At 45.8% G+C, this 24,416-nt stretch overlaps 1 protein-coding gene across 1 annotated transcript in view; it reads left to right on the plus strand.

Annotated features, from left to right (window-relative positions):
- Positions 1 to 2,887: 2,887 nt before the first annotated feature.
- Positions 2,888 to 24,416, plus strand: part of FAM3D (FAM3 metabolism regulating signaling molecule D) — a 49,121-nt gene continuing 27,592 nt past the window's right edge. The window contains exon 1 of the mRNA XM_077925107.1: positions 2,888 to 2,898. The gene's annotated coding sequence lies outside the window, so the exon portion shown is untranslated. The remainder of the gene's footprint in view (positions 2,899 to 24,416) is intronic.

Here is a 24,416-nt window from a genome sequence, read left to right on the forward strand (position 1 = left end):
ATATGACTTTTGTTATGTTATAGTTGCGTATGTTTTTCATGTTGTAAGCCACCTTGAGCATGGTTTGAACTGTAGAAAGGTGGCCTACAAATAAAATTATGTACAGTGGTACCTCGGGTTACATACGCTTCAGGTTACATGCGCTTCAGGTTACACACTCCGCTAACCCAGAAATATTGCTTTAGGTTAAGAACTTTGCTTCAGGATAAGAACAGAAATTGGGCTCTGGCGGCGCGGCAGCAACAGGAGGCCCCATTAGCTAAAGTGGTGCTTCAGGTTAAGAACCGTTTCAGGTTAAGAACGGACCTCCAGAACGAATTAAGTACTTAACCTGAGGTACCACTGTATGTATGTATGTATGTATGTATGTATGTATGTATGTATGTATAGGGTTCACAAATAGGGAGAGGGCTAGGCATCTAGTAGTCCACTGTGAGGCCAGGATGCTGGACTAGATAGGCCTTTGGATAAATCTAGGAAGGCTCTTCTTACTCAAGAGATGCAACAGGCTAGCTTAGGGGGAGGAAAAGTAAAAAATACAGGGTAAAAAAAAGAGAGAGAATCAATCGTCCCACACTTAAGGGTCATGGGACAGACTGCAGAGCACCCAGTCCTGACCTCCAGGGCCTATCCACTGCCCCTTGCCCTCCATCTCCTGCTGCCTGAGGCAGCTGTCTCACTTTGCCTAATGGTAGGGCCAGTCCTCCTTAACTGCAGCATCATTCTGCTTTCAAATACCAGCTGGAGTGGGGAGCAGGAAGATGGCAAGAGGGTTATTTTTCCTCTCACATTTGGGGCTCTCCTTTTGTGTGGGGGGCCTACTACGATTGGCCTACCTTCCCAAGCCAGAGTCTGTGAACACACACTAAGGGTCTGGGGACATCTGGATGCAGACCAGCACTTCAGGGCTTCTTTCTTTCTTTCTTTCTTTCTTTCTTTCTTTCTTTTTTGCCATCAAGAGCCCAGGACTGGGGATGATGTCTGACGATGGGAAATAGATAGCAAGCGTTATAGCTGTCAAAAGAGCAAATGGAAACTAAGCTACTGCAGACCGTACACAGCGATGCCAAGCTACTCCGCTGTTAGCTCGCCTCAGCCCGATCCTGCTTCCTTTGCAGAGCGAAAAACTAAAACTGTTGCTTAGACAAACGGCTGTGGTCTCAGCCTGCGTCCCTTGCTGTTTTCTTGATTTGTGTCCTTAGGGAGTTACTCTAGAAAGTGGCATGGAGATAATATTATCCCCTTGTAATTTGCAAAGGACCGTACATGTGTCAGTTTAATTCCCAGGCATGTGTTCAGAAAACGTTCCAAAGATGGTGGACCATCTTGTAGGCTGAGGAGTTCAGCAAACATGCATGGGAATGCAGTATTTTTTAAAAAGGGGCCGGGGATGCAGTCGAAACATGGGAATGCAGGTTTGCAACTGGATACCTAGCAGCTCATCTAGCTTAACTGCAGCCCTGAAGCTTTTCATCCTCTTGGCGTCTCTTGCCAAATGCTTCTCCAAACCTTTCCTGAAAATATTTATTGGGGAAAGGGATGCAATGCCCTTGGCAGAGGCGCCAGCTTCTCAAGAAGATGGAGAGATCATGAAAGACGGAGCAAGCTTGTTTTCTGCTGCTCCGGAGGGTAGGAACTGCAAACCAAAGGATTCGAATTAAAAGAAAGGAAATGTCAAGTATACATTAGGAAAAATGTTTTGATGGTAATTGGTGTTTGACAGTGAAACGGACTCCCTTGGAAGGTGGTGGACTCTCCTTCGTTGGAGGTTCTTAAGTGGAGGTTGGATGGTCATCTGTCAGGAATTCTGATTCCTGCGTCGCTCAGGGTTGGGCTGGATGACCTTTGGGATTCCTTCCGACCCTACAATTCTATTATGCCATCCTGTTATGAAAAGCATCCTCTCTGGAGTTGGACATAAGGGACTACCAAACAAACCGGCAAAGAGGAACTGAGAGAGAATTAAGGGCCTCAGATGTGAGATCTCCAGGCTGATAGTAGATAGACTGATGGATATTGGGGATCGAAACCGGAAAAGAGGGGTTGGAGTTTGGGAATCCAAAGGGCGTACAACTATATTTTGAACTTTTTTCTTTCTTTATTTTGTTTTGCTATGAGTACAAAAAAGGGGAATTCGTGGAAGGGAATTGGGGTCGACCTTAGAAAAAGATTTTATGTTTAAAGACTGTGGATTATAAAGGGAAAGTGGATATATAAAATGAACTAAACTGAATAATGGGCGAAATACAATAAGGTCAAAAACCTGGGATAAGAACTTGTTGAACTAAACAAATGGAAATGGAATACAAGAAGGGGAGGTGTGGGGAAGTCTTGGAAAGATGTTATTGAAAGTGAGGCTTAAATGTAAATGTTTTCTTTTTTCTTTTTCTTTTTTCTTTTTTGGATTTTTTGGAAAATTTCAATAAATATGATAAAAAAAAATGAAAAGCATCCTCTCTGTTGCCCTCCCAGGCACAAATGTTCCACGTGCATATTTTGAACATCCAGTTTGTAGCACGAAACATAACCTTTTGGGCAATAGCGTGGTATATAATAAGTAGTGGATGATGAATGAGGCTTTGACAAAGTGCAACCAAAACTAATTTTCTAGAATAGGTCTAATTACTGCATTTGAAAAATGTTACAAATGCCACATTCGGGATAATCAGTGGATGCTTATTTTCTGTGTCTATACTCTGTGAATCTGGCTAATGTGAAATAATTACCCTCCTCTTAAACACTTAGTGTGTGCATCATCCTTTGGTTCCAGGGACCTGCGAGGAAATAATAAAAGTAAATTGCTAGCGAGTTTGATGAGGACCCTGTATTGTGAGCTTTAAAAACGTGTATGGACTGAGTCCACCCCCCTCCCTTCCTCTCTCATGGCAAAAGCAGTGGCAGTTTTTCCTCCTCCCATAGCACATTATGGCCAGGGGAACCGCTAGCAAGGCCATGCGCTGCACAACAGCACCACCTACAGGCAAAGCCCCAATACTGTTATCTTGGCTGTTTAAGAACACAAGCCTCATCTTTCTTCTTATTCTCCATTGCCTGCATCATCATTTGCAACCCTGGCTCGTCTCCTATGATCTATACGTACAGGGAGTTTGCAGCCCCATCTCTTCCCAGCTCTGTTTTGCCCACAAGGCAGTCTCGGGAACACATTTCCACTCTCACCGTCCCCCTGAAACATTGCAGGGTGTCGTTGGTGTGGGTTTTGTTTTGTTTTGTTTGGGGCGATAAACCTTAATGCAAAAAGCCATTTGTGCCACGTTGTGGCAAAGCCTGTTGAATGCGTAATCAGCTCACTAATGCGCCTCGTCCTTTAGCTCAATTAATACTTCTGTTTTGCCAATTGCGAAAGTGTGCAGAGGAGGGGGCTAAATGCTGTTCCTTTCCATAATGGAGCATCTTCACACTCAGCCCAGGAAGTGGCAATCAGGAGCATTAATTATCACAGTTCTGAGGACAGCAGGCGGACCTTTGGTGAACTGTCTGTCAATTAACGTCCCCAGCACAGGCAGCCAAGTGGCAGGAGTTAGTGGGTTGGGGGGGCTTTTCCCCCCACCTTCCTTATAGCACTGCCGCAAAATTCCTTGCAGAATTCTGCATCTTCATTCAAGCCGTCTTCAAAGATGGCTACCAAATAGATTTGTTTATTTTAAACGATTGCAGCCCTGACTCTTTTTTTAAAAAAAAAGTCCTGCTCACACTCATTATTACTATTATTGCCGTTATTTTAAAAGCAGCGCTGTCACCCGGCTCAGGGAAATCTTAACAGATTCATCGTGTTGAACCCATTAATCGCTTAACGTTTGCATATATTTGCGTAAGAGCAAAACAGCAGTTTGGGAGGGGAGACATCGGCTGCGCTGAGAAGTTGTGTGCCTGTGTCACTGCAGGCACCATCTTAAATGAGGCGCTCCTTTCTGTCTGCGAGGGGAAAATGGCGCCTACCATCTGCTGTTTTTACAAAGTACTTAATCATCTACTATATATTTTGGAAAGCTGTTTTGTTCGCCAGGCGTTTGGACATCTCTTTAAGTGATCGTGCCCAAATTTTGCATGATGGTTCCTGAGATCGAGGATAAGATTTTCGTCTATGGTTGGATACAATTGGACGCCATTTTGAATCAAGATGGTGGGCCGACTTGGTCAAAGCTGCACTAATTTCAGTCACAGATTTATTTCAAAACTGCACTGATCTTTTTAGTTTCTTAGAATTCCCAAACAACACCTGGTATGAGGCCACTAGCGAAAAATAAATGTTAAAAAGAATTAACTTTACAGTGGTACTTTGGTTCTCGAATGACTTGGCTCCCGAACAAATCGGCTCCTGGATGCCACAAACCCAGAAGTAACTGTTCTGGTTTGTGAATGTTTTTTGGAAGCCGAACGTCTGACGTGGCTTCCGCTTGAGTGCAAGAAGTTCCTGCCTCCAATTGGAAGCCTTGGTTTTCGAACGGTTTTGGGAGTCAAACGGACTCCTGGACCGGATTAAGTTCGAGAACCAAGGTACCACTGTATATATGTAAAGGTTGGGTATGTTTAGCCTGGAAAAGAGGAGACTGAGACAGGGCTGGTCCAAGACATTTTAGCACCTGAAGTGGACCCCACAATGACACCCCACTCCCTGCCAGGGAAGAAGGGATGAGGGAAGATCTACATCAGGAGCAAGAGGGGAAGAAAGATCAATATTGGGATCTGCTGCCACAATGGATGTGTTGGGATGCGTCCAAGGAAATGGGGGCAATTGGCAGGCCCCCAGCTGGCTCCAGCCCACCGGCCAGCAGCCGAGCGAACGCTGGTCCTTGGATCAGCATGTAACTGCGACCCGAGCTTCTGAAGCTTTCAGAAGCTGAGCACGCAAGCCAGCAGAGATAAGAACTCTTCACAAGAGAAGGGCAGATGAGAGGCTGTATTTACAGGCATTTTATTCATCATCAGGACAAAGGAAAAACATGTGTGCTCCCCTTCGTGTCCAAGCAAACAGCATAAACAAAAGTTCCCAGCAGGCTGTGCTGGAATGTAAACAACTCCACATATCTGTTAAGGTGGAATGGAATATCGTAACATCATGTTGCTGCCTGAGGCAGACACCTCACCTTGCCTCATGGGTGGGCCAGCTCTGGGCTGAGAGGAGATATAGCCATCTTCAAATATTTGAAGCGCTGTCAGGTGGAAGATGGAGCAAGCATGTTTTTTGCTGCTCCAGTGACCTGAACCATTAAACATTAGGGGGTGCATTCTGATGGTAAGAGCTGTTTGACTGTGGAACGGACTCCCTCAGAAAGTGGTGGGCTCTCCTCCACTGGCGGTTTTGAAGCAAAGGCTGGGTGGTCATCTGTCAGGGATTCTTTAGCAGTGATTTCTTCCAACTCGACAACCCTCTGGTTCTATGACTTGAACAGAGCTTCTGTCTCCAAAGGGAACAGGATGGGACCTCTAATGAGAATGCACGGAGAGCAGCTTTTAGCTTTTTTTTAATTGCATATTATTCACCTGCCTCGGGCCTTTTCAATATCGAAGGTAATTTTGCACGCGGAGGCGGGGGGGGGGGCTAATCCCAGTGAAGCTCATGGAAATTACACCCTGCAATTGGAGAGATGACAAGTTGTGATGGATGTGATATTATTGCACCACTAATAGTTTATTGCTTACTCCGTTGTGATCGAGTTAATTATCTGTTTCAGAGTTTTGATGCATTAATTTATCGTCGAGCAACGTCTTGTGTCATTTTAATAGCATTCGGCACAACGGTTTGTTGTGATTGAGAGCAGGGCTTGGGCTATGGAAACCAGAGGAGGGGAAATGGAAGACTACACGCCTAAGTGGTTGAGCAGGCAGCTCAGACTCACGGATGGGTGGGGCCATAGCTCAGTGGCTAGAACATCTGCCTTGCATGAAGAAGGTCGCCGGTTCAATCCTCAGCATCTCGAGATTGGGACAGGAGAGACTCCCTGTCTAAAACCCTGTAGAGCAACTTCTAGCCAATGTAGACAGTACTGACCTGGCTGAACCCTTCATACCACTTGGCAGCGGCGGACTTAGGGCTCTAAAATTTCAGTGGTGCCCTGTGCAACACTAATATTTGGTGGCCTTTTGTGTGCTCCTTTCTACAACATTGTGGTGCCCCCTGTGGCGTGGCGCCCGGTGCGGATGAATCATCCACGCTACCCTAAAACTTCCCCTGGACTTGGTACAAGGCAGCTTCCAGCGTTCCTATGGCACAGTAGACCCTTTCAAATATAGTGGCTGGCGAACATTTACTGGACAGAAAATTTCACTAGTATTATACGCAGTGCTTTTTTTCTGGGGGAGGGACACAGGGGTATGCATACCCCAAAACATTTTGTGAATCTAAGTTTGGCCTCATTGAGGGGCAGTATTTCAATATGATCATGAAGCTGAGGCTCCAATACCTTGTCCACCTCATGAGAAGAGAAGCCTCCCTGGAAAAGACCCTGATGTTGGGAAAGATGGAGGGCACAAGGAGAAGGGGACGACAGAGGACGAAATGGCTGGACAGTGTTCTCGAAGCTACCAGCATGAGTTTGACCAAACTGCGGGAGGCAGTGGAAGACAGGAGTGCCTGGCGGGCTCTGGTCCACGGGGTCACGAAGAGTCGGACACGACTAAACAACTAAACAACATTTCAATATGAGTAGGAAAATGGGAGTACCCCTAAACATATTTTTAAAGAAAAAAAGCACTGATTATACATACTTTTGTTTATATTGATTGACTGATTTGTTCTATGTTAGTACATGGTATAGGTGAAAATAGACACACACACACACAAAAATTAAAAATAACATGCGCATGACCTTATTTCCCCCACACCCTCACACACAGGCAAACAGATCTATTCCACAAATCGTTCTATTTAAGAGAAAGGCAGGGAGTGAAGGTCTCCCACAACTGATCTACACATCGTGGCCCCCATGGGCATAGCCGGGGGGGGCAGGGAGGGGCAGCTGCCCCCCTAAATCAAATAAATAAATAAAAATACTTAACTAACAGCTGGGTTCTACCCCACACACAACATAAAGCCTCCCCCCCATAAAACCTGACTACGCCCATGGTGACACCCATTTTGAACCTTCCACACATGACAATTTCTGTCTAGCACAAAAAAAGTTTCCTGACTTTATCGGCGCAAACGGATTCCTCGGGTTCCATCCAGCTTTACTCCTACTCAGCGTAGACCCACTGAAATGAATGGACATCCATTCATTTCAGTGCATCTGCAGGCAGTGCTATTTTTCTAGAAAAAGAGGTGCTGGATCTCATCTTGAACACCTCCCGTGTTCTCTTATAATAGCAATGGCGCCCACCTGAGAGGTGCCGGAACTGAGTTCTGGTGAGTTCTGGCTGAGGGGAAAAAAGCTTGGATCTGCTTCATGTTGGCTTCATGTTGGATACAGCTTGGTGATTTTGCAGGATTTTGGTTTGTAAGCCACTTTGGGGAAATGATTTTTTTTTTTTAAAGCAGGCTATAAATAATACAAATTGAAATAAAAAAATGTTTGTTTTCTATACCAAATATAAGCACAGAGACAAATGGAACAAATGACTCCGGTGGTGGGCATTGCCTGCAACAGATATCCTAAAGTGATAGTATGGACCGTTCCTGCTCCCTAGACTGCTTTCACTCCAGCTAAACTCTTAGCTCACTCACTTCCACACCCTCGGTCTCTGTCTCAATTCAGACTGCAGCTCTTTCTAGCTGTTTCCCTCTTCTAAACTTTGTTGGGTATCCCATTCTGTGTTATGTACTGAAGTTCTCACCCTGGGCCAGCAGGGGGATACTGTAGATAGTTTTCACTCAGGTCCACATATGCAAATAAGGGATTGAAAGTGACGTTCAGTGATTGGATAGTTTTAGAAAATTGTTACAGTTACGTTGTAGTGGAGCTCTATATAAGCAGGCTGATATAGAACCCTTCAGCCCAGTTCTGTTCTGGGCCTGTGAATAATCAAGAGCTGTTTGAAGAATCGCTGTGTCGTCTGGTATGTTCACCCACAACTTAACACATTCCAATGGAAGTAAAGAGAGTTCCAGCCACCAGGGAACGATATTGTTCTGATTTGCATCAGGCCACATGTAAAGGAAACCAGAGTGAAATGATTCAGCTGGACAGCAGGCAGGAGCCAGCACAATGAGTCCTGCTAGCACAATGGGGCTTTCTCCCCCTCGCTGATCCCCTTGACCCCCTCAAATTGGTTCCAGGGGGTTGGGAGAACCTCCAGAATGGTACATGGGCGAAGGAGAAGATAGCTCATTCCATCTGGCGAGCAGAAATGCTTGAGCTGATGGAACGTTTGCCTTGGTGAAACATGGAATTCCACCCATGGTAATTTATGCTAATCGAGACTGCCAGACTCATAACAATACCACCAGGAGAAGGTGCTGGAAGGGATCGGGCTAAAGACACTAGTTTCTTGCATATCTAAAGGCTCCATAAAGTTATTAAAAAGCTATTAGAATTTGGTACTAAAGTCATTTGGGAAATCATAGCAGGGAATAAATTTATGCCTGTGTAGCAGGTCATCTTGTTAAATAATAAAGGAAAACTTGTAAAAAGAAACCTAGAAAATTCTTGGAAACCTGTCGCCAGGTGCTAAAACTATTATAGCAAATAAACTGGCGAAAGGGCAGGAAGCCGTTCCCTCGGGGAGCTGTGTGGAAAAGTTTGGCACGTAACAAATTACAAAAAAAAAAAAAAGCAGCGGGAGAAAAAATTATCACAAATATTGCCTGCTGTGAAATGCACGCTAATGATCAACACATAGTCTTGCAAGAATTGTAGCAAACATTTGTAATTATAAAGTAAGAAGGAAGCCCTAGGACCTTCGTCCAGACTTTAGGGGGGTACTTCACCATGACGTTGTTATAGTAAGTGCCACACTTTTAACAATGGGGGGGAGGTGCCGGTACTGCATACCCTTGAACACCCCCAGAAAAAAAAAGCACTGGATGGGTTTCAACACAGCACTAAGTCTCTCGTTCCACCAGTGCAAGGATTTCTCCTTGTGCAATGGAATGTTCCACCCCTCCCTGCATGGCCCCTAAATCTGTTAGTGAGGTTTCCCCAAAAAAAACCTCTCTGAAGCAGATTTGCAGAGGGCCCTGCTCATGCCTAGGTGCTGGAGGAGAGGAAAGTTCCTTTGCACAAGCAGAAATAGTTGCGCCGATGAGACGTGTCAGTAGAATACCGCTCATTAAGCAGCGGATAGCAAACCCACAAAAAAAAACAGCACAGCCAGTCTCTCGTCCCCAGCAGAGGATCCCCAGCTACCCTTCGCTTACCTTAACCAAAAGCAACTTTGAAAAGTTTTCGGGGTTTTTCTCTTAACAGAAAGGTTGGTGAGCTCTAGTGGACGTCGGCAACAACCTTCCAGGCGTTTTGGATTGCAACTCCCATCAGTCCAGTGGGTTGATGTGGTCCGAAAGAACCAGAGACCTCCAGGTTGTGGGTCCAGCAGTTGGGTTCCCCTATCGTCCCAGTTCCCTCTCCCCCAATTTTGTCATCACGCTTGTGGCCACCTTCTCTTCTCTTCGGAGCTAAATGGAAACACTGCCAAAAGGTTCTAATCAAGCCCGGAAGAGCCTGCTTGCTTTCGTAGCAAGAAGCGCAGGGCTCCTATGGCTGAAGAAAGTGCCCCTGAAACCAACGAGGCTCATATCAAAGCCATGCAATATGTTATTGCTGAGATGGAGAAGAGCTCTAGGCTCAAGTAAAGGCAACCTGGGCTGAGCTGAGCTAGGAAGCGGTAATTACTGTTCCCCAAACCAGCAAGCATCTCTGCCTCCATGGACAGCAGCGCAGCCCTGAAGCACTGAGGCTTTTTGTTATTGAACTGAGCCCGTTTTTACCAGCAGCTAAGCAAACTAATAGCAAGGATATTTCCCCAGAGACATGCAAGCCTCTGGTCCTTATTCAAACTGAGATCTTTCTCACTGCAGCTAAATTTTCGACCCGGGGTACCCAAAAAAATATCAAAACTTAAAAGTTATTTTGCCTTTTGCTTTCGGAACAACCGGTGTAAAAAAAAACACAGAAACAGTCAAGGAGGTTCTTCCAGATGGTACTCAGTTCAGAAGTAGTGACATTAAAGAGATATTTCCCATTTCAAGGGTTTGGGGGGAGTGTCGCTGTTTTGTCACGTTGGTGAGTGAGCATCTACTCTTGGGTTTTCATTTCTTTCTGCAGCAGAGTTCCTTTTACAGAAAAGTTTTCCTACTTCTTTATAGCAGCAGCATTCCAGCTACCTCTTAGTGAAATTCCCATCACACTGGTCCCTTGGTTTTCAAACTTAATCCGTTCCAGAAGTCCGTTCCAAAACCAAAGCGTTCCAAAACCAAGGCACGCTTTCCCATAGAAAGTAATGCAAAATGGATGAATCCGTTCCAGACTTTTAAAAACAACCCCTAAAACAGCAACTTAACATGAATTTTACTATGTAATGAGAACATTGATCCATCAAATGAAAGCAGTAAACAGTGTACTGCTGTCACACAATCAATTAATCAGTAGCTGAACTGGGTTCCACACAGTCACAAAAACAAACAAAAAAGGAGCCACAAACACAAAAATGCAGGTAGATTATCTGAGAGACATTCACTGCCCCTGAATGGCTGAGTGGTCTCTCAGGTCCTAGTCCGACCCTCTGACCATTAGACCACACTGCCTCTCATTACTCTTCCGAGCTAACATCCACAAGGGATGGCAGAGGGAGGAATTCGGTGGTCCACATTTTTGTGCGAACCTACCCAATTTGCACTTGCTGCAGCAAAGTGAGCAAAAAAATAAATTCTGCCCCAATAGAATTCCTGGAATAATACACAAACTGAAACACGTGGATCCTTTGAAATTTGCACCTCTCTGAATTCTGCAGTGCAGTTCTCCAGCCATGTATACAAAATAAAACAAATTAAAACTTGTACACAAGGTTAAAGAGTGCATAAAAATCACATATTGTGTCATTAAAAAGAACACAGTGAAAATGCATTATATTAGGCGGAAATGCATTGAAAATGCATATATTTGGCAAAAGTGCATATAAAATGATGTCTGTCTTAGAGAAACACGCACTAACATGATGAAGAATTTTGGCAAATTCTTTCGATGACTTTTTTCTTTTAAAAAAAAAAGATTGCAAACCGGTGTATAAATGTGGAGTAGTGAACTCAAGATCGGAAAGATGACAAACTTAGAAATCACTTAATTACTATTGTTAACCAATGAGAGGAAGGAACTTCAGCATCCCCAACTTGGACTTGGAAGGCAGGCCTCCGAGAGCAGTATTAAAAAAAAAAAAAGGAAAAGCTGGATGGAGGAGGATATTGGGGGACGTTTGTTACAGCACTTTCCTTATGTCCACATGATTTCATTCACTCCCCAAATGTGTTGCCTTTACAGAATAAAGCACATTTAGCTGGAAGTAACCAACAAAGGACATCACCTTGCCGACAAAGGTCCATATAGTTAAAGCTATGGTTTTTCCAGTAGTGATGTATGGAAGTGAGAGCTGGACCATCAAGAAGGCTGATTGCCTAAGAATTGATGCTTTTGAATTATGGTGCTTTTGAAATCCTGTTGGCACCTGTGCTTGCGGGACTTCAAATGTCACTTTATCTCTAAGAGCTCACAATAGCTCACTTGTCACTGTTTACCATACGCCAGTGTTCTTTACCAAAAGGAAGCTGAATTGGTTTACTTTGCAGTACTTACGCGCATTGTGTACCTACCGTGTGCTACAGTGTCAAGTCTTTTTTTGAAAGCAAAGAGGGAACAGGTGGTTGAAACGCCAAGAAAATAAACACATGCTCCTGGCCTAAAAAAGAGAGAAAAGCGAGGAAAGGAAGCAAAACAGAGAATAGATCATACATAGAACAGAGAATGGCTGGTGTGTGAGAAATAAAATGCTTTAGTCCAGTGGCAGAACATCTGAATTGAATGCAGGAGGTTCTCCCAGCTTTGGTTCCCATCATTTCCAGTTAGGATTCTATACTACTCTGTTCCACCTTGGTCAGGCCACACCTGGAATACTGGGTCCAGTTCTGGGTACCACAATTTAAGAAGGATGTTGACAAGCTGGACTGTGTGCAGAGGAGGGCAACCAAGATGATCAAGGGTCTGGAAACCAAGCCTTATGAGGAATGGTTGAAGGAGCTGGGTGAGTTTAGCATGGAAAAGAGGAGGAGACTGAGAGGAAGAATTATAGCCATCTTCAAATATCTTAAGGGCTGTCACATGGAAGATGGAGCAAGCTTGTTTTCTTCTGCTTTGGAGGGTAGTACATTTCTGAGCACAATTCAAAGTGTTGGTGTTGACCTTTAAAGCCCTAAACAGCCTCAGCCCAATATACCTGAAGGAGTGTCTCCACCCCCATCATTCTGCCCAGACGCTGAGGTCCAGCACCAAGGGTCTTCTGGTGGTTCCCTCACTGCGAGAAGCCAAGTTACAGTGAATCAGGCAGAGGGCCTTCTTAGTTGTGGCAACCACCCTGTGAAACACCCACCAGATGTCATTTAGAAGACATCTGAAGGCAGCCCTGTTCAGGGAAGTTTTTTATGTGTGACATTTTAATGTATTTTTAATCTTTGTTGGAAGCCGCCCAGAGTGGCTGGGGAAACCCAGCCAGATGGGTGGGGTACAAATAATAAATTATTATTATTAGTAGTAGTAGTAGTAGTAGTAGTAGTAGTAGTAGTAGTAGTAGTAGTATTAGACTTGAAACAATGGATTCAAGTTGCAAGAAAGGAGATTCTGACTAAACATCAGGGACAACTTTCTGGCAGTAAGAGCTGCTAGTGGAACAAACTCCCACGAGAGGTGGTGGACTCTCCTTCACGGGAGGTTTTTAAGCAGAAGTTGGATGGCCATGTCTCGTGGATGCTTTAGTTGAGATTCCTGCATTGCAGGGGGTTGGTCTAAATGACCCCATGATCCTATGCTTGCAAAAGAGGTCCCTTTCTGAAACCCCAGAAAGCCACTTTCAATCAATGCTGACCATATTGAGCCAATGGACTGACAGATTTGTCTATTTCTGAAGTTGATTTGAGCATTTGCTACTGATGCGAAGGCCCTTGTTGAGAGCTGAGCTGGGCTTCCTTCTGGGCAACTGCAATAATGCTTCCTCGTTCTAATATAAGCACAACTCGGTTCGTTTAACATTTGCAAGGGCAGCCGCACAAGCTGTGGGGCTGGGAGGTGTTTGTTTGGCCTGTGACTCAGAGAGACAGAGAGGCTGGGTTTGGCAATGGATTTAACCTTCTATTTCACTGGATTTGTGGCTTAGTCATAAAGTTGTCCAGCCCCTCCCTTCTCCCTCGCTTTACTCTCCCACTCTCAGATAACTGTGCTCCGTTTGGCAACAACTGCCAAGGAAGAAGGACACCTGCAGGGCCTTTGCCCTTATAGGAGACTCCAGACTGAGGGGACAGAACAGCAAGGACACAGAAAAGCAGGTAGAATTCTGGGTGGTTGGGCAAAATAATGTTTGGCACATGGCTCTATGCCAGTTCAAACTTACTGATTTCCCCTGGGTGCTCTCTGCTTTAATCTAAGGGCATTGATCCCCACATGCATGTGATATTTGACAGCATTTTGCTTTTGAGGCAATGTCAGTTCTCCATTTCGATGTCTGATCCGCAACTGGCTGTTTCTCACATGCAAGGTATGGTCTGAGGCTGCGGGCGCTGAGCAAGGCGAAGGGTTTGCCAACCTTTCAACCGGCCTGTGTTGCTGTGCCACGATTTGCAGCCGGGGGGGTAACATATATCTATGTGCTGAGGATATGTCCACCTGCTGACTCCTGCCTAACAAGCTGCTATTAAGAGCAGGGCTGCACAGGGGTCGGTTTGAACTCGATTCACAGAGGGCTCAAGAAAGTTGCCACGTGATCTGGAAAAAGAACCCTGCCTGCTTCTATGCCTTTAACAGCAACTTGGCAAACATCGTCACCGGCTGATGTCTACAGATCAAGCTAACAGCTTAGGAGCCTTTAGGCTACAGCAGCAGTGGACAACCTGTGACCCATGAGACTAATTTCATGGGGCTTTTCCATACAGGTAGCCCTGAGGAGGAAAATTAAGATCATCACCACCTTTTCTATCTCTCTCTCTCCCCTACCCTCTATTTGAGATCCTTAAAAGGGAGCAAAGGGAGAACCCAGTACAGAATGATGTTTTTCTCTTAAGAGAGACTTTGAGAGAATGCGTGGAATGGCTTTCGCCCCACCTCCAACACCGGCATGTGCCCCCAAGGGCATTCAGCCCTTGATGGAGGGGTGGGGGACAAGATTGTCCATTCCTAGACTCCTGCATTTTTCACGGGTCCAACCTCTGTTGCTGAGGCTTCAGAACTTCTTTTGTCTGAATAAAAGTCCTGTAAAAATCAGAAGAAGGGACGCAGGTGGCGCTGTGGTCTAAACCACTGAGCCTCTTGAGCTTGCCATCCAGAAGGTTGGCGGTTTGAAATGCCGCGGCGGGGTGAGCTCCCGTTGCTTGGTCCCAGCTCCTGCCAACCTAGCAGTTCAAAAGCATGTCAAAGTGCAAGTAGATAAATAGGTACCACTCCAGCGGGAAGGTAGATGGCATTTCCATGAGCTGCTCTGGTTTCGGTGTTCCATTGAGACAGAAGTGGCTTAGTTATTATGGCCACATGACCTGGAAAAACTGTCTATGGACAAACGCTGGCTCCCTCGGCCTGTAAAGCGAGATGAACGCCGCAAACCCAGAGTCATCTGCCACTGGACCTAACGGTCAGGGGTCCTTTACCTTTACCTTTTTACCTTTAAAAGTCAAAGGCAAGGAACGCTCCCCTCAGAAGCAGAACAGCTGTGGTACTTTGAGCAAAAGCCAGAAGAGATTTATTTAAACTTGTGTAGCTGTAAATGATAGATGTCCTTTGCTCCATTTCCCCCCTAAACTACTGTGAATAATCTTCATGTTTTGAAGATCGCTTAGTCTCTCAGATGTAAGGATTGCTGCTGTTGAACAGTATTAGTGGCTTCCTTTCCCACAGCCTTTTGGTGTCCCTGAGGCAGGCAGGGCCAGCCGGCTGGCTTATGAGGCTTAGTGAGGCAATTGCCTCAGGTGGCAGGCTGGGGACAGCAGGGAGGAGGAGAGTGCCACTTGCCACATCCTGCGCTTGGTGTGCAGTGTGGTGTAGTGGTTAAGAGCAATAGACTCATAATCTAGTGAACTGGGTTCGATTCCCCGCTCCTCCACATGCAGCCTTGGGCCAGTCACACTTCTCTGAAGTCTCTCAGCCCCACTCACCTCACAGAGTGTTTGTTGTGGGGGAGGAAGGGAAAGGAGATTGTGAGCCGCTTTGAGACTCCTTCGGGTCGTGATAAAGCGGGATATCAAATCCAAACTCTTCTTCTTCTTCTTGGCACCTGCACCCGCCTCCTCCTCTGCTGCCGCCACCCCCAGCACTGACCCCCATCACCGCCAGCTCCTCTCCAGCCTCCTTTCTTCTCCTCTGATACCGTCAGCACGCCAGAACTTCCCCAGGTTACCTCCAATCGCCACAGGTCACAGTGGATAAGGAGGTGGAAGGGCGGGGGACACCTTTTCTGTTTTGCCTCAAGCGGCAAAATGTCATGGGCTGGGCTGGCCCTGCCCTGGGGCTTCTGCTTAATTTCTTAGCTACAAAGCAACCTTATTATCAATGAGGAGGAAGTTGTAGCTTTTCTAGGCCATAGTTGAGTTGCTCCTCTAGTGAAAATTCCTGTTCTCTCCTCCCCGCCCCACTTCCTCAGTTCCGCTAACCCTCTGTGAATGCATTTGCTCATAACAGGTTGTTTAAAAATGGTGTGTGTGTGTGTGTTTTATGGGATCTGTAAGCCACTCCTTTTTTTCCTGTTACTGTAAAGCATTGCATTATTAGAAAACATTCCCTTTGCTGAAGCAGGCATATCCCTCGTGTGCTACGAAATACATCTGTAGAAGGACAATAACTGCAGCAGGCCAGGAGGGTTCTCTTTTTATTGGATTCTTTCATAATGAACAATGGGCGTTAAATCCATTCCACTGTGAAAAGGTCCCTCTGCCATGGGAGAAGCCCCAGGACCCAGCGGAACAGAGCCATGCTGTATACATAACCCCACTGGTGTTTGCAACACAGCTAAGATTGTTGCCAGGCCTCCTTGAGATGGACAGAGGCTCTTAAGCCTTTGACAAAGCGATGAGAAATCAACAGACAATGCGTTTGCCAGGTAGCATGGTGATCCAGTGCTACAAGAAGATATACAAAGCTTAAAGGTAAAGGGACCGCTGACCATTAGGTCCAGTCGTGACCGACTCTGGGGTTGTGGTGCTCGTCTCGCTTTATTGGCCGAGGGAGCCGGCGTACAGCTTCCAGGTCATGTGGCTAGCATGACTAAGCTGCTTCTGGCAAACCAGAGCAGTGCACGGAAACGCAGTTTACCTTCCCGCCAAAGCAGTACCTATTTATCTACTTGCACTTTGACATGCTTTCGAACTGCTAGGTTGGCAGGAGCAGGGACTGAGCAACAGGAGCTCACCCCGTTGCGGGGATTCAAACCGCCGACCTTCTGATTGGCAAGTCCTAGGCTCTGTGGTTTAACCCACAGCGCCACACACGTCCCTCCATATCTTACTTACCATATCTTACTTACCAAAGCTTACGCCATATCAAATCTTCCATACAGCTGCAATAGGAAGGAAGCCTCTAAAGCAGCCTTTCTCAACCTGTGGGACCCCAGATGTTGTTGAACTACAACTCCCATCATCCCTAGTGAGCAAGGCCGGAGCTCAGGGATGATGGGAGTTGTAGTCAAACAACATCTGGGGACCCACAGGTTGAAAACCGCCGCTCTAAAGGAACATGATCTCTCATCCTGAGTCAGACCATTGATCCATCTAGCCAAATATTGTCTTCCCCAGCCCTGTGTCTTCCAGATGTTTCCCACTACAATTCCCATAATCCCCCACATCATTGGTTATGCTGACTGGGGCAGATGGAAGTTGTAATCCGACAACCTCTAGTAAGCACCAGGTTGAGGTAGGCTTGTCTATTCTGACTGCCCCCCAAGGACATAATAAGAGACCTGCTAGATTGGGGCAAACAGTCCAACATCCTGTGGCCAACCAGATTCTTATGGGAAGCTCCCAACTACAACTTGGGTGCAAAAGCTCTCTGCTGCTGTTCTTCACCAGGGACATGGTTTCAGAAGATCCTGGGGGGTAATGTGCAGACATTGCGATGACTAGGAGGCATAGCCTTACCTTCTGCGAATTTGTCTGATCCTTCTTTAAAGCTGTTTGAATTTTTGCCCATCACCACCTTATATAGCAGAAAATTCCACAGTGTGACTTTGCATTGCGCAAAGAGGTATTCCTCTTGTTGCTCTGAATCTTCTACCATGAGGTGTGGTGTAGTGGTTAAGAGCGGTAGTCTCGTAATCTGGGGAACCGGGTTCGCGTCTCCGCTCCTCCACATGCAGCTGCTGGGTGACCTTGGGCCAGTCACACTTCTCTGAAGTCTCTCAGCCTCACTCACCTCACAGAGTGTTTGTTGTGGGGGAGGAAGGGAAAGGAGAATGTTAGCCGCTTTGAGACTCCTTAAAGGGAGTGAAAGGCGGGATATCAAATCCAAACTCTTCTTCTTCATTCCACTTCACTGGGTTCCTGGTACGTGTCTTTCCCATCAACATGGTACCTAAGCATTTTGCTGCAGGTGAACTTGGATTTAAACCACAGTAACTGGTTCCCCCTTCCTTTATTACTCATTTGAGGTTTAGCTTTGCTAAGTTGGTATGGCCATTCCTTGGCTCCACTGTTCTGCAAGCACCTCTCCTAATTAATGGCTGTTCAACCAGCTTCAAAGAGATTCCAAGATAGCTGTTCCTTGTTTGAAGAGCCCCGTTAGCTTAATTGACTATCCTTGGGCTTTGGGTGAGGGGAATCACAACTGATGTGAAAGCCAAAGGCATCCCATTAAAATCCTGATGGAGGTTGGATTTCTGTAGGAAATTGGCTTACATCTTGCATCCTGAAAAAATTAAATCTCCAATTTAAACTGGGCACTTCAGATAAGTAGCTGTTAGCTACTTGCACCATCCATCCCTCATACTATTTTTTTAATAATAATAATAATAATAATAATAATAATAATAATAATAATATCATCAATGGAGCTTAAAATAAAGGAAAACTTTGCCTTCTTGTTTGGGGGGACTGCTGTCTATATGGACCATTTATGTGCTGTGTCTGTGATGGAGAAAAGACTGTGAGCTTAATAGACCAGCAGAAGAAGAACATAAATCTTTCCTCATTGTGAGATGCTCCAGCTCCTTGGCCATTTTGATTGCTGTTTATGGAAACGTTTCTAGCCCTTTGTTAGGTGAGGCAACCAGGACTGTACACAATACAGTGGTACCTCCAGTTGTGGACGGGATCCGTTCCGGAGCTCCAGTCGGATCCCGAGGTTTCCGCAACCAGTGGGATTGCTTCTGCGCATGTGCGTGGGGCGAAACCCGGAAAAATACTTCCGGGTTTGCTGCATACGTATCCCGAAGGATATGTAACCAGAGGCGGACATAAGTAGAAGTACCACTGTACTCCAAAACCGGCTGTGCCATACATACCAATCATACCAATATTGGTATCTTTACTTGCAGTAATGTTCCCTAAAATGGAATTTGTCCTTTTCACAACAGCTAGCATCTAAATACCCTTAGATTCTGACAGTGTGACGCAGGTTTAGGTGCCTGTCACTTATTCTTGCCTCTTATCTCTGTTTGCATCTGTTCCAAATAACTAGGCGGCTGCGATATGATACCTAAGAAAAATGATTTGTGCGCTGGGAAATACCAGCTTTGAATCATGTCTCATCCATGAATCTCCTAGATGGTTTTAGGCAAGGCGGGAGGGACACAACTCCAAGGATATAATCCAATGTAGGGATGGGGAACCTGTGGTCCTTCAGAGGCTATTGGACTTCAGCTCCCATCAGCCCCAGCCATCATTGCTGATGTACAAGGATAATGGCAGTTGTAGTTTCACCACATGTGAAGGGCCACATGTTCTCCACTCCTACTCTAAGCATATGTTATGTAGTGGGGTCTCCTGACACCTCTCACCACCCTTAACAAACAATAGTTCCCAGGTTCTTTGGAGGAAGCCATGACTGCCTAAAGTTGCATGAAGTTGCTTTAGCTAAATTGTGCAGATGGATCATAAATTATAGCTGTTAAATTATAGCACCATTATTCAGTGGTTCCTAACATTCCAACATCCTTGTTTGGACAGGGTAGGTGCCCCAGACTTGCGGTCAGTAAGGCTGCATTTAATTCTGGCCCCAGTTCCTTGAGTGCCTGTTTACCAAAGATAACCATGAATTTGTCGTAATTCAGCCGGACATCCTGGGAAACCACTCACCGCACTGTACTCTCGGGAGATTGTTATCAGCTTCCTGAGTGGCAGGGGCCCCAGAATGGACAAAGGAAAAGATGTGTGTGTGTGGAAAAAGTGCCTGCAACAGAGCGAAGAGCTGGCACCTGCCTTCCAGAAGCAGCATAGAAAGAAAAAACGATTAGCGTTCCTTCCTTGCTTACAGCCTCATGCAGACTGGTGGTGTTCTGTCTTCTGGAATCCCCTGCCCCACCCATCTAGTGCAGTCATCCCTAACTGGGGGGTCTGTGGACCCCGGGGAATTCTGCGTAACCCACCCAGGAAATCTGGGGCACCATTCAGATAACAAAACCTACCCCAGAGATATTAAAATGTTCAAAAGGTGAGGGATCCATGGCTTGGCATTTGAAAAACAGGGGGCTCGCAGTACTTAGCTAATAGGGAACCACTGGTCTAGTGGACTGGTCTATGCTTAAACCTGGAGCATTCTGGAATCCTGGTTTGGATCAAGGAATGGATCATTGAATATTGCACTCTGGTTGTTGCTTGGATTATTGGTAAGCCTACTGAGTGTTGTTAGGAGCTCTGGGTCTCAGTTGTGTGGTATGTTAAAATAGTTACAGTCCATTGGTATTGATTTGTGGGGGATAAAGCTATCGGCTTCCAGCACGTATAAAAACATCATAAAATGTCAAGCAGAGGCTGTGTTCTACCTCTACTGTCATGGGCAGTATTCCTTCGGATACCAAGTTGCTGGAAATCACGAGTAGAGGGAGAAGCTGTTGTGCTCAGTCTTGATTTAGGACTTCTCATAGACATCTGGTTGGCCACTGTAAGTACAGGGTGCTGGAACAGATGGCCCAGTGGCCTGATCCAGCCAGCCTTTTCTTACATTCTTATCAGTAATTAGCAGCAGCACCTGTTCTTGGTGGAAGCTTGAGAACACCTCTAACTCTCTCTTACAGCAGGAAGGAACCAAATATATGCTGGTCCAGCTCAGTGGAAGAGTGTGTGCTTTAGCTGTGTTAGAGCCCAGATTCTGTCTCTGGCAGATCGAGTTAAATGGTCTTGGGTAGGAGGGAATCGTAGGATCAAAGAGGAATCCTAGAATTGCAGAGTTGGGAGGGATCACCAGGGTCTAAGCCCTGCACCAGGGTCTAAGCCCTGCAGGGTCTTCTGCCCAACCCACAACCATGAGATTCAGAGTCCTCATATTCTACCGACTGAGCTGTCCGGCAGCTAGAGGGCTAGGAGAGACTAAGGTTAACCACACACAAAATCTAGGCTAGAAAAAAGCACCAGCAATTCCTTAGAGGGGGTTTCAAAGGCAATGGGTTGAATTCAATTCTAATCTGGCTCAGAGCAGATTCATTGAAGTTATGGAGCATGACTAACTTAGGTTTATTGTTTCAGTGGGTAGAGAACTCTGAGTAAACTGCAGAGTAGTCCATGCAGCAGGTAATTAAATTGTGGGACAGGCTCTCATAGAAGGCAGTGGTTGCCACCAACTTGGATGGCTTTGAAACAGGAGTAGTCAAACTCATGGACACTATGGTTGTCAATGGTTACTAGCCAAGATGGAAGCTATGTTCTGCCTTCCGTGGTTGGAGGCACTAATGTTTCTGTAGCTCAGTCGCTGGGAACCACAGGAAAGGAGAGTGCGCTTGTGCTCAGGTCCTACATGAGGTTTCCCACAGACATCTGGGTAGCTACTGTGACAACAAAACATTGGACGAGACAGGCCACTGGCCTCAGGCTCTCCTTTTGCTTTTATGCTAACTTAGTTGGAGACAACCCAATGCTCCTCTGACGTCTTCACCGGGTGTTGCAACCATTGACTCTTGAAGCTCATGCTCAAACTAACATGGCATGGTAATTTGCCGCTTAGCACGATTTGGTGAGGAGGGAAGGTCTCAATATTGGGAACAGAGAACTGGTGGCCCTCCAGATGCTGCTGGACTCCAACTCCCATCAGCCCCAGCCAGCATGGCCAATGCCCAGGGAGCAGCAGTCGCAACCCAACAACATCTGGAGCGCCACAGGCTTCCCATCCCATAATGGCAATGAAGGGTTGCGGGGAAATAAAGGGATGCTAGGTAGAAGTTAAGTGTTGTCTTCCAAATTAATTCCATGGGATACTTAGGTCTTATATCTAAGATCCTGAAATCCTCTCTTTCTAGAGCAGGAGTGGGGAAACTATTACAGGCTGAGGGCCGTATCTGCATCTGGGCAGCCTATTAAGGGCCACATGCCAGGGGCAGACAGAGCCAGAGGCACGAGTGTGTGAAGCGGGGGGTGTAAATTTTGCCTAGTTTCTGCACACACAACACAAACACATCCTTCTCTAATTTATTTTTATTTAAAAGCATTTATTAACTGCGTTAACATTTAACAAGTCCCTATGCTCCCTATTAGGGACACAGGTGGTGCTGTTCGTTAAACAGAGCCTAGGACTTGCCGATCAGAAGGTCAGAGGTTCGAATCCCCGCGACGGGGTGAGCTCCCATTGCTTGGTCCCTGCTCCTGCCAACCTAGCAGTTCGAAAGCATGTCAAAGTGCAAGTAGATAAATAGATACCGTTCTGGCGGGAAGGTAAACAGCATTTCCGTGTGCTGCTCTGGTTTTGCCAGGAGCGGCTTAGTCATGCTAGCCACATGACCCAGAAGCTGTACGCCGGCTCCCTCGGCCAGTAAAGCGAGATGAGCGCTGCAACCCCAGAGTCGGCCACGACTGGACCTAACAGTCTGGGGTCCCTTTACCTTTTCTGCTCCCTATTATTGAACAGAGTTCTAATAACTCTAATAACAGAGCTCAGGGATGCATTCCAGCCAGACCAAAGGACTCAAGGTGGATCTGAAGCAGTGCTTTTGAGAGGCGTGGTTGCAAAGGGGGTGTGGCCGAGAAGGGTGTGTGTCCTGGGGAATGTTCTGAGAGTCAGACAAAGTCTTAAAGGGGACCACATTTGACCCCTTGCCCCGAGGTCCCCCACCCATGTAATCAAGAATCAGGTTTTTTTCTTTTAAAAGGAAGACAGAGAAGTACAAGCAAAACCTGTTTCTCCAGAACATAATAGCAGAACAGACAAAAGGGTGGATGCATCAAGGAACGATGTCTCTATCAAATTACCTTCTTTAAACGCTAAAAAAAGAGGAAAAGATTGGCTCCAGCTCATCTTTATGCAGTGTTTCCTTTGCTTAATGGGAAGTAGATAGTAGAGAATCCATCCTGTTTCAGCCTGTCATTCCAACAATGTGGGAACTTGAGCACAGGATAATTTTCCTATTCATTCCTATTAATAGGTGGCTGTTTTTGAAGCCAGCAGCCGACATTGCATTTTTAATCTCCACCCTGAGCACAACAGCTATAATAGTTTTCAAGCAAACATATATTTTCCTATTCAGCAAAAAGGCAGCGAGCCAAACATTCATCCCCAGGAAATGTACATAGTTGCATTGGCTTGCACATTAGAGATATGGCCCATTAATTTTATTTCTGGATGTACATAATTGGAATAAGACGAATTGATATTTGCATTTAGGTATGTGCTTATCCATTGTGTGCGCATATATATTAAGATATATCTTAGGGCGTAATTCTGTTATTCCAAATCAGGCATGCTCAAGACTCTGGGAAAGGAGCACACTAATATGACAAAAACTCATTTATACGCCATGAGATAAATTAAGTAAAAAAACCGAAAGCATCATTAAAAAACAGAGTAAAGCACAATGCAATGCTCTGTGTGTGTTTCCTTTTTGAGTTTAAGGTAGTTCTGCTGTGCTTCTACACTGCAGTTGAAATCCTATCATGTGCACATTTACCTGGAAGTAAGCTCCATTGAATAGTCTATGTGCATTTTTACTTCTGAATAAAAACACATGGGCTTGTACTGTAATGTGTTCAGTGTGTATGTCAATTTCAGTTTCTCATTTTCCTAACGTTAAGTTCAGCTTTCAAGATTTCAACATTTTTTAAAAAAGAAAGTCCTCATGAAAATTCACCCACGTTTTTGCGTGAATTTTTCCTACTATACACCTTTGTGTGTGCAGTTTTGCTTAATGTAATGCGTTCCTGCAAAATCATTCCCCCTAGTACAATGTGGTGTTTTTATGTTATCTTCGCTAATATAAGGTTTTCAGCGGGCTTCTAGTGAGAGCACCTGCCTCATGTTAGTAGGCAAAGAGATTCACAGCGCACTAAAAGACAGAATCCTTGCAAATGCAGAATGTGGCACTTGTAAAAGCGCAAGGTCCACAGCTGAAAGTGGTCAAACTGGTCCCAAGCCATGAAGAGCTTTATATGTAAGAATGTAGGTAAAGGTAAAGGGACCCCTGACCATTAGGTCCAGTCGTGGCCGACTCCGGGGTTGTGCGCTTATCTCACTTTATTGGCCGAGGGAGCCAGCGTACAGCTTCTGGGTCATGTGGCCAGATGACTAAGCCGCTTCTGGCAAACCAGAGCAGCGCACAGAAACTCCAATTACCTTCCCGCTGGAGCGGTACCTATTTATCTACTTGCACTTTGACTTGCTTTCGAACTGCTAGGTTGGCAGGAGCAGGGACTGAGCAACGGGAGCTCACCCCGTCGCGGGGATTCAAACCGCCAACCTTCTGATCGGCAAGTCCTAGGCTCTATGGTTTAACCCGCAGCGCCACCTGCGTCCCTATGTAAGAATGTAAGTTCCAACAAATTCCTCCATTGCCTCGTGGACATTTTCATTTCCCAGAAGGTGGAAGAAGCAACAAGTGGATCATCAACTTGGGCTTGGTCCTCACCAACAGGGAGGAACTCATTGACAAAATAGAAGCACTGGGAAACTTAGGAGGAAGTGATCATGTCCCCCTGGGTTTCATGGTAGAGAAGCAAGGGAAAGCTGAATGTAGTTAGACCTGCACTATGGACTTTATGAAGGCTGATTTCAAAACATTTAAGGAACTGCTGGGGGAGATCCCACAGTCAGAAATACTCAATAAGAAGGGAGTCCAAGGTGGATGGAAGTTTCTTAAAGGTGAAATATTGAAGG

The sequence above is a fragment of the Podarcis muralis genome, chromosome 2 (genome assembly GCF_964188315.1).
Source record: "Podarcis muralis chromosome 2, rPodMur119.hap1.1, whole genome shotgun sequence".
NCBI lineage: Eukaryota > Metazoa > Chordata > Lepidosauria > Squamata > Lacertidae > Podarcis > Podarcis muralis.